Below are 10,539 nucleotides of genomic sequence, written 5' to 3' on the forward strand. Positions count from 1 at the left end.
CGTGGAGGTGTGGAATGAGCCAGAGCTCAACAGGAAAGCCCTCCCTTCCCTGCTTGAGGGGAAACCCAAGTGGTGCAGATGGACTTCATCCTGCTGATGGGCTCAGCACAGGGGCTCTTTCTGGGTCTGCATCCCCCACCCTCACCTCTGCCCTGGCTCCTGCAGCCACTCCCATGGCAGGACAGCCCTTCCTTGACTTTGGTGGTCCCTGAATACCCCTTGCAAAATTTAAATCAGCTGGCACTCTTGAAGCATGCAGTTAACACACACAAGCTATGAAAGATTAAAGGGAATTCACGTTCCTCTTCTCCACATGAAAAGGGTTTGTAAACTCCTTCAGTGCCTTTTTTTTTTTTTTTTTTTTTTTTTTTTAATACTCGTGGTAAGGAAATAAAGCTGAGGCAAGTATTTTTCCAAGAACTGAGAAAGAGAGCTCTGGGTTGTTTTGCACCCTGCCTTGGGTGACATAGCTAATAACTCTGATTTCACAATGCTCAGTGTTACCAGAGAGACACAGGGAGCTGTTGTCAGGGAAGTGCAAAGAAATAGAGGAGACTTCAAGAGACACCTCAGGGCAGAGCTGTGAGCTTCTCAGCTGCTTCCTAGCAGCACTGGGAGTGAAATTCTGCTCTTAGTGTTAATGTCATCACCTCCACAGACTTCACATATTGTAAAGTGACACTTCCTGGAGCTCTGGGTGTAGTTGTCTGCCTCCATTTGGGCTTTTAGATGTTTGCTTTTGGTTGCTTCTTCAGCTTTGAAGTCATGTTTTTGATGGCTGATACAGTGAGAAGGCTTTGGGGTGAGCAAGAAGAGGAGGAGACCTTGACAAGGCCTCTCTAAACTGCTTGATCCAAAATACAACCCCCCAGGTGTGGCTGGGGGTGCTGGCTGCACCCAAACCCTGTTGATTTTCAGAGGAGTGTGTCTTGGGGTGGACATGGAGCAGCATTCCCTGGGCTGGTTGTCAGATGCCCTTTTGTCAGTGCTCCCCTGCAAATGGATGTGCTGTCATGGGCCAAGCCATGAGCCTGCAAATTCAGGAGCAGGAGCCATAAAAACACCCACAGCAGCTTTGCTGGGTGTCAGTAGCTCGTGTTTGTACATTCAGTCTGGTTTTCTTCTGGGCTGAGGTGCCCACAGGGATTTGTGGCTAAAGGTCCTCCACATAAATCTTCTACAGGCAAAGCCTAGGTGCTAATGTGCTCCTCAAAAGTCTCTTCAGATTCAAAGTGGAGCTAACATTTGAGCTTCAAAGCTAAGTGCAGTGTGTCTTGTTTCCAGGGAACTTCTTGAGTTGATTGTTAAGCAAAATTAATCCCCCCCTGATGTCTTTTTGTGGGTTGAAACCAAAGGCTCCTGCAGCAAAATGGCTGAAGTTTTTAATCCCATTCTAGACAAGTAGCTTTTTCAGACCAAAGGGAAAAGAAGAAAAACAACAACAAAAAAAAGAGGAAATGTAAGATGATTAAACAGGATTCTGTTATTTTCCCCTAGTGTTCAACATTTGCCTTTCTTTAGGTCATCAACCACCATGAAACCAACATTTAATTTACAGACTGATTGCAGCAGCTGCCTGAAGCCCTGCTCCTAACCTCAAAAACCAAACTCAAAAAAAATATTCCAGATGAACTTAGTTTAATTTGCTTGATATATTTGTAATGGAACACGGTATTGCAGATGGGCATTGAAGTTCCAGATTTCATCTACATCAGGCAAGGGAAGAAAGTGCTACTTTATCCAACAGCAACTCTTCTGGGTTTAATTCAATAAATTGTAATCATGTGCAGTCTACTTGTGTTCACAACAAATGTCCCAGATATCCTGGAGAGAAAAACATGAAAGACTCCATGTCTTTCAGCTTTAGAGTTGTTAATCTTTCTGAATTCATTTGTTTGGTTTCACTTAGTGTAGCACTTAGTGTATTTAGAGCAGGACATTTGGTTCAGTGAGCATGACTCTGGTGGGTCACAGCAAACAGTGTTTTCCTAGTTTTACCAAAAATCCCATTTGTCCCTGAAATACAGGTTATGCCCAGTTAAGAAGGAAAAAAAAAAACCCTTTTCTAGCTGGTAGTGTTGCAAACCTCCTGGACATCTGTACATATGTCTGCAGTTGGGTCATTTTGTTATTGTAGTTTCTGTGTTTATTTTAATAAAAGCCAATTGAAACATAAGTGAAACAGGGATAGAAGTGGGCAGTGGTGAGGGGACTGGTCAGGTGCAGAGGGATGTGGCAGGAGGCATGGATGTGATCCACTGAGAATTTAAATCCTGGCCTGAACTGCTGCTGACAGGTCTGGTGGCCCATTGTGTCTCTTCTTCTGGCTGGGCACAATCAGGTGATGATCTGATGTTGATTTTTCATCTTGGAAGGGGGACAGAACTCAAGGAGAGAGATGGGAACTTTTCTCTGTGTTATTCTAGGAGAATAAAAATATACAGGCTCTTTTCCTGTGTGCTGGTTGTTGGCCAGGAGCCACTAAAAAGTCTTAGCAAGTCCCTAAAACACATCCCTTGTCTTACTGCTGCTTTCCAGGGGACTCATCTGCTGAAATTATCCTTTGCCACTCATCCTTGGAAATCATGCAGCCAGAGGGTTGTACTGGGGGGGTGGCTGCTGCCTTACACCAGCAGAGAAATACTGAATAACCTTGAACATCTGACAAAGAGGTGGAAGAGCTGTCTTGGACATCTCCTCCTAAGACTCTTCCTGCCCTGGCTCTGTTACAGACTGATGTCAGTGCTGGGCTGCTGGACTCTCTGGCTCTTTTCCTAAAAGGAAGATTTCTGTAATTAGGATGATTCCAAATATTCCTCTTTGCCTCATGTGCTTTTCATTATTTGTTGTTTATTTTCCTGCATGAAACACATTGATATTGTTAAGCTGCTCATGGCAGGAAACATTTGCATGAACAAATATTTTGCTAGTTGTGCTCCGATCAGGAAATCACCCAGCAGGGATATTGTTTTTAGTTGCTCTCACTCTCTCTTTTTAAAAACTAATTCAGAGCTTCATTACCCAGCATGGGGCAGCAGTCATTGGCATTTCAGTGAGAAATTTCTAATGATAACTGAGTAGCAGTTGGCTTTCTATTGAAAGTCATTGAAACATCCCACCTGTCACAGCAAATTTACACATTCATATGCTAAAAAGCTCTGCATCAGCTGGTGTTATGTTTCCTGTCTGAGCCAGATTGTTTGCCTCTTGCTTGCACTGAGCAGCAGACACTTCCTCCAGCCTTCCCACTGGGGTAAATACAGAAGGGGCAGTGAGCACTTACAAGCTGCTCCTCAGTGATTTTGCTCTTTCAGATCTGACACGATGCAGAAGTTCTCCACCTGGATAAGGTGTCCTGTGGTAGACATGGAAAATGATGGAAATTTTCTGTGCAAAGCATGAATCCAGGGTTGATTTTGGGGTTGAGGTCTCAGGGCTGACACTATGGCTCCAGCTTCCGTGGACACCCAGACACAATTCCAAGGCTTAGCTGACCTAGGAACATGGATGTGATTCCCAAGAGGTGGGCCTGAGACGTGGCAACATCCACCCCCTGCTAAAGCATCAGACAGGCAGCTCTATCAGCTCCCTGCTCATCCTGAAGTGGTTGGAGTAGCTTGATGTTTGTAGCCAAAATATTCCATTTTCAATCCATTTTCCCCTTTTGCCAGGCTCATCACCCACTGTCAGGAACCTGTGGTGTGGGGCAGGGGTGTCCCCTGGCCAAGCTGGTGCAGAGGCAGAGGACAGATGTGTCTGTCTGCACCCCATGGTGTTGCCATGGCTTAGCTGAGCTGGGTCAGAGGTTCTGGGCCTTGGAGAAGCTGCAGAGCTTTTCCTGTGAGTGACTTTGGTGCTGGGTGCTCAGCATTTGCAGGGTCAGTTGCAGCCCAACACAGGTTCCTGTCCCTCCTGTCTGCTGTGAGGTGACCTAAGGCTGAAGCCGTCCTGTCAGGCACAGCCTGGGGCTGCTGTCCTGTCATTTATCTGCTTTATTCTAAAAACCCCCAGCTTGGAGAAGCAGGGACCCCCATGTCCCTGGAACAGGGTGGCCAACAGGTCCAGGGAAGGGATTCTTCCCTTGTGCTCACCTTGAGTCCTGTGTCCAGTTCTGGGCCCCTCAGCTCAGGAAGGAGATTGAGGTGCTGGAGCAGGTCCAGAGAAGAGCAAGGAGGCTGTGAAGGGATCCAGCACAAGTCCTGTGAGGAAGGGCTGAGGGAGCTGGGGGTGTTGAGGCTGGAGAAGAGGAGGCTCAGGGGAGACCTCATCACTCTCTACAACTCCCTGAAAGGAGGTTGGAGCCGGGGGGGGTCGGGCTCTGCTCCCAGGCAGACAAGAGGCCATGGGCTTAAGGTCTGCCAGGGGAGGGTTAGGTTGGATATTAGGAAGAATTTCTTTATAGAGAGGGTGATCAGGCATTGGAATGGGCTGCCCAGGGAGGGGGTGGATTCTCCGTCCCTGGAGGTTTTTAAGGAGACACTGAATGTGGCACTGAATGCCATGGGCTGGGAACCACGGGGGGAGTGGATCAAGGGTTGGACTTGATGAGCTCTGAGGTCCTTTCCAACCCGGATGACTCTGTGATTCTTTCATTCTGTGATCCTGTCATCCTGTCATTCTGTGATCCTGTCATCCTGTCATTCTGTCAGTGCATCTGCCCCAGCCCCTGTCCCATCTCCCCACTGCTCTGTTGGTGATTTTTATTTTTTAACAAAAGAGCTCATTCAGTGTGAAGGCTCTGGGCTGCGGGCACCTGACGGAGGAAGGCTCAGCACATGAATGAGCAGTGATTGAGCAGCGGATGCGGGGTTTGTCATTATTAGGGCTGCATTTGTGGCAGCAGCTGCTGCTGGCGGCTGAGGCTGAAGGCGATGGTGGATCCAACACTGCCACCTTCTGCTGAGCCTCAGCAAAGGTACCAACAGGTTCTTGGGCCACGCTAGACCTGCAGACCTGGCTTTGGTGTCCCTGCAGCTCCCCAGGTCAGAGACGACCTTTCTGAGGTCTTAGGTCCTGCAGCATTTCAGCATTCATGGGCATTCTGTGTTCACTTGTGGGGAAAAATATTAGTGCTATATATTTTTTTTTTAATGTGATAGGAGTGAGCATACCTTGCAAATGTTTCTGTTGAAGGACTGTTTTGGGGGATATTCATAGAATAACAGAATGGGTTGGGTTGGAAGAAACCTTAAAAATCATCTAATCCCAGTCCCTGTCAGGGACACCTCCCACAGCCCAGGCTGCTCCAAGCCCCATCCAACCTTCAACCCTGCCAGGGATGGGGCAGCCACAGCTTCTCTGGGCAAATTAAGAAGAATTTTTTCTTAATATCTAAATCCTCCCTCTTTCATCATAAAACCATCCACTCTCATGCTATCATTCCTTGTAAAAGTCCCTCCTCAGCTTTCCTGTAAGGCCCCCTTCAGGTACTGCTGTAAGGATATTGCTGTAACACAAAATCTAGTTCCACATATAAATTTTTTTTTTTTTTTTTTTTTGCATCATGAAGTCACTGAATAAAGCAGTACAATTCTAATGAAAATTTAAAACAGTTTAAAGTGAGAAATTTTCATCAGTTTACATTCACTGCTGAGATGAACTGCTCTGTTGCTCTAGGACAGACTGGGCAGTGGCAGATATTTCTTAGGGCTAAATTTTAGTGTCAAATAAAAGGACTGACTGAGAAATGCTTGGGTCTAACAGATAAAACAGCCTGGAAGGCATTCTTGTTGTGTCCTAGGTGACAAACTGAAAAACTTTGTACAGCTGGTGCTGATAGATCCTTGGAGGAGCTTTCCTCTGAGGAACTGTGATGGTGTGGAGGAAGGAACTGCTGATTTGGTGCTGGCCTGAGCAACCCTGACGTGGGAAGCGTTGACCTGCATTGGCTTCCATATGTCTGGGGCCTCTGAAGAGGGGGCTGTACATATGTGCACACAGATCTGTTAATCTAGAGATCCCTGTGCAAGGATTCTCACCTGAGAGTGCATGTACATTTAGGACATTCCCCAAAGGATTCGGGTTCTGTGAATTTAAAATACTGGCAGGCTGGGAAAAGTATCATCCAGCTTCCATATGTTTCCTGGTATATAAAAAAAAGAAAATAAGCATATTTGCTTTACACCCACACAACGAAAAGTCAAGCCACTAAAACACCTCATTGCTATTTGAAGAACAGCAATTTATTGGGTATTTTCTGTTAACATCAGGCTTCTGGGATGAGCAGAGCTGGTGCACTCTTACTAAGCATGCCAGCAAGATGAGAAGGGTGTGGGAAACAGGGAAGAGGGTGGAATGGTTATCTTGGTGCTGCATTGTTGCAAAAATGATGTTCCCTTTCTTCCTGTTAAGAGTCCTCTTCCAGTCACATCTCTCTTCTATTCTATCCCCCCTAACCTTCTCCCTCTGTCATTTTCAGACCTGGTCTGACTGCACAATGAATTGGCTGGGTCTCTTTTTCACTGGTTTTGATGAGCAGAAATGGTCTGTCCATGCTGGCTGGACATGGGAAGGGAGAGAAGAAGACAAGTGACAGCAGGAACCTTCCCTTTTCAGAGAAGATAAGCTATTTATGAATCTATAAACCTGAACTGAAACAGTACCCTCTGCAGGTTTTTTCTGACATCCCTGATATATATCTCACCTATAAACAACTTGGCTGTGCCTGCAAGGTGCTCCTGAGACCTGGTGCAGCCTGTCCAGTTGGTTCTTTCCCTGTGGTTGCTGGAAAACTGTCTGCCAAAGGCAGATGGATCCCAACACCCATCTCTGTCCCATGCTGTTCAGATTGAAACTTGTCTTTTTCTTCATCCTTATGGGAGGAACTTCTCTGGCACATTCACAAAGTGTGAATATTTCTTCCAAACTTCCACAGAGGTCCCTGTGGTTGTTTGATTTGTATCAAAAGGAGGAGGAGAGGCTGAGGGAGCTGGGGGTGTTGAGGCTGGAGAAGAGGAGGCTCAGGGGAGGCCTCATCACTCTCTACAACTCCCTGAAAGGAGGTTGGAGCCAGGGGGGGGTTGGGCTCTTTTCCCAGGCAACTCTCAGCAAGACAAGAGGGCACAAGAGGTCTCAAGTTGTGCCAGGGGAGGTTTAGGTTGGACATGAGAAAGAATTTCTTTCTGGAGAGGGTGCTCAGCCATTGGAATGGGCTGCCCAGGGAAGGGGTGGATTCTCCATCCCTGGAGATATTTAAAAAGAGCCTGGATGTGGCACTCAGTGCCATGGGCTGGGAACCACGGGGGGAGTGGATCAAGGGTTGGACTTGATGATCTCTGAGGTCCCTTCCAACCCAGCCCATTCTATGAAAAATCTCCAGATTGTGGTGAGGCACAGCTTGGCTGCATGATCATGGTTACCTTGGATGCCCTCCTGCCTTCCCTCTGTCCCTGCTTTGTCTCTCATCTTGTTTTAATTGCAAACTGCCTTGGGGTGGGCTGTGTCTTTATGTCTTTGCACAGTAGGACAAAACACTTGACCAGAGCTCCCAGGTCCTGTGGGAGGAGGAGGACTAACAGAAACATCCTGGAGGTCTGAAAATATTCAAAAAGGGTCTCTTTGGATACAAAACATCTCTACAATTTTTTTTTTCAATACAGCAGGATTTTGCATCTCGTGTTTGCTTTTGTATCATTAAAGTCTTTGGAAATACTTGGAGTGATGAAACAAAAGGGTTTTGTTTGAGCCTGTTTTCCCCTCCAGAGCAGGGAGTTGTTAAAGCTGCTTGGGTAAGGCCAGAGCCAGGGATGCTCTTGAGGATGCAGAGCAGCTTAGCAGAGCTGCCCCTCCACCCTGAGGTGCTCTGTAGGTGAGCACAAAGCTGAATAGCTGGCTCTTGGTTGTGTGTTTTAAAAGACAAACAGATGGTAATTTAAATCCTGGTAGTTTAAAAAAAAAAAAAAAAAGCTCAGCTGCATTTTTCACCATCCTGGAAAGGAAAGCTGCAATGCCTTCCCATAACTATAGCCTTCAAAGTTTATATAATATGAAGCAATATTAGCAATGCCAATGGGATGTCAAGACTATAATCTTGTTGGGGCTTTCATTTTTCATATTTTCTGGTATTCTGATGCTTGAAAATAGGCACCTAATGACTTTGTGGGAGTGTTAGGAGGATTGTGGGACCGAGAGAGCTGCTTATACTAAGGTGATTATTTGATGGTATCTCTGACATGAGTTGCCCAAGCACAAGGGAGTATTCTGTCTCTGCCCACTGGGCAGTGATCTCAGAGAGACTCTGTCCACAACTGGGGAGGTTTATTGCTTTTTTTGGCTGTTGTCACATCCCTTGTCATCCCACGAGGGGACTGGTTAGTGAGAGCATTGCTGGCACAGTCTGTATGTCTCCTCATGGCATCCATGCTGTGAAAGGAATTTATGTGACTCTGAGCACATTTACCTGACTCAGATACAACACAATCCTTACAAATACTTACTCCAGGTTTACACAGGATTTACACACAGTTTTTTCCCAAAGCAAAACATTTGTTCTTTTTGCACAGAAGTTTTCCAGGACTGCAGTGAAGGTGCAGATTGCTGTGAACTCTTTTGCTAAATAAGACTTGTCTGCCACTAAGAGGCAGTGAGAAAGTGAACACATTATAATATTTGCTGCACAAGCAGTTATGACCAACCATCCACCAAGGGCTGCCCTCCTGTTCCTCCATGGATTTGCATTTCAAATCACTTGGATGGCCTTTAGTGCTGTTATTCATCCAGAAACCTCAAACCCCTCAATCCACATCTATCCATCTTTGAAATTATGAAGGGTGAATTGGTATGGGAAGGGGAAAGAAATACCCTGAAATAGCACTGAAGGGAGTTGTTAGGTGTAGAGCCAGGATATTTGCTGCATGCTCTGTCCTCAGCTCACCTCCTGTGGGGTCCCTGGAGCATCAGGGACAGGCAGTGGTAGCATATTTTAAAAATTATTTGGTTTTGCTGCATTGTTGTTCTAGGCCTAGCTGTTGTTGCTCCTCAGATGATCTGATAGGAAGAGGAATGATTCTGCTCTAAAAATGAAGTTTGAAGTTTGTGTGGCTACAGCTGAATGCACTTCCTGGCCTAAGCCAGATGCAAAAGGATGTTTGAAGGCACGAGATGCAAGCACTGAAACTGGGTCTAAATGTTGCTCTGGGACTCTGAAAATTTACCTTAAATTTCTAAGGCACTTGGGCATTACTGAACACATCCCCTTGGAGCTGTCTGAATTCTGTTTCTGGGCAGCTTTGTATTTAATTTTCAGATGGTGGTTGGAACATGTATTACCATGACCTGGAAAAGGAGAACTGCATTAAATAATGATGGGGGCACTGGGGCTATTTTTCTTGCTGTGTGCCAGAAGGTGTTTGAATAAATTGTCAGCATATTTTCTTATTGTTCTTCATCTCGATTTATTTCCATTTTTTAACTTTCTCCCTTTGGAGAATCTCCCTTTCTCCAATTACTCCTCCTGAGCTCTATGCAGAGATCCAGGCTTCTGTGAATGGTTCTTAACCATATGTCAGCAGATTGAATCACTGCTTTTTTTTTTTTCCATTTCTGTGGAAAAGATAATTCACATAGAGGTGACACTGAAACATTAGAGTTTGGAAAAAGGGGGGAACAAATGTAGAACAAAGACCACCCAAAATATTTTCAAGGTCGAGATTCCAGCGAAACCAAACACAACAAAAATGATGTGCTTCTGATTAGTTACATAAATTAGCTGGTATTGTTCCTTGTTCCAGGCTAAAGATTTATTGGTTTATCCCACACAATGTTAAATTTAAATTGGGCATTTATAAAATGACATTTGAGTGCAGAGCACACAGTGTGTACTCAGTTGGTAAGCAAAGTTACCCCCACGTGTTCTATACATTGCAGCTCCATAGTTCCAGTGTTATGGCATGGAATGCCAGCTGTTAGGCCCTGATATGAATGATCTGCAGATTGAGAGCTATCAAATGTATGAATCTGTGACAACTGAATAATGAACATATTGAAAAGATTGGGACATTAGTAGACCAGCTGTAGGGTGCCCAACTGCTCAGTTTTCTTGTTTGCTGCATAAGAAAAACAAGTTTTATTCCTGCTTCAGAAAGAATAGGGCCAGGTCTGCAAAGTAAAGGAAACTTTTGAGGAGGTTGGGTACTGAATTCCAGAGGGAGTCACAGAGTCAGAGAATCATCTGGGTTGGAAGGGACCTCTGAGAGCATCAAATCCAGCCCTTGATCCACTACCACTTGGCACTCAGTGCCACATCCAGCCTTTGTCTTAAAAACCTCCAGGGATGGAGAATCCACCACCTCCCTGGACAGCCCAGACCCTCAGGTTTCCAACTTTCATGCCCTCCTGTCTGCTTCAGCAACCCAAGATGTGCCACTTCTCCTGCCCTGGGCTCGTGGTTGGAGAGGCAATCAGTGCTCATTCCCTTTCCATGCTGGGTGTAAGAGCAGGTGCTTCTCAGGACACCTTAGCAAAGGTTAAATGTTTTGCTCTTTGGTTTAGGAATCCAGCCTGGCCTTAGGATGGAAGGAACTTGGCCTTTAGGATGGATCC

The 10,539-nt window shown here is 45.7% G+C and overlaps 1 long non-coding RNA gene across 1 annotated transcript; it reads left to right on the plus strand.

Moving 5' to 3' along the window:
• Positions 1 to 522: 522 nt before the first annotated feature.
• On the plus strand, positions 523 to 1,794 carry LOC139801800 (uncharacterized). Its single transcript, XR_011728318.1, has 2 exons — positions 523 to 872; positions 1,522 to 1,794. It is a non-coding gene; the product is annotated as an uncharacterized lncRNA (long non-coding RNA).
• The last annotated feature ends 8,745 nt before the right edge of the window (positions 1,795 to 10,539 follow it).

This window comes from Heliangelus exortis, chromosome 12, assembly GCF_036169615.1.
Source record: "Heliangelus exortis chromosome 12, bHelExo1.hap1, whole genome shotgun sequence".
Classification (NCBI taxonomy): Eukaryota; Metazoa; Chordata; class Aves; order Apodiformes; family Trochilidae; genus Heliangelus; species Heliangelus exortis.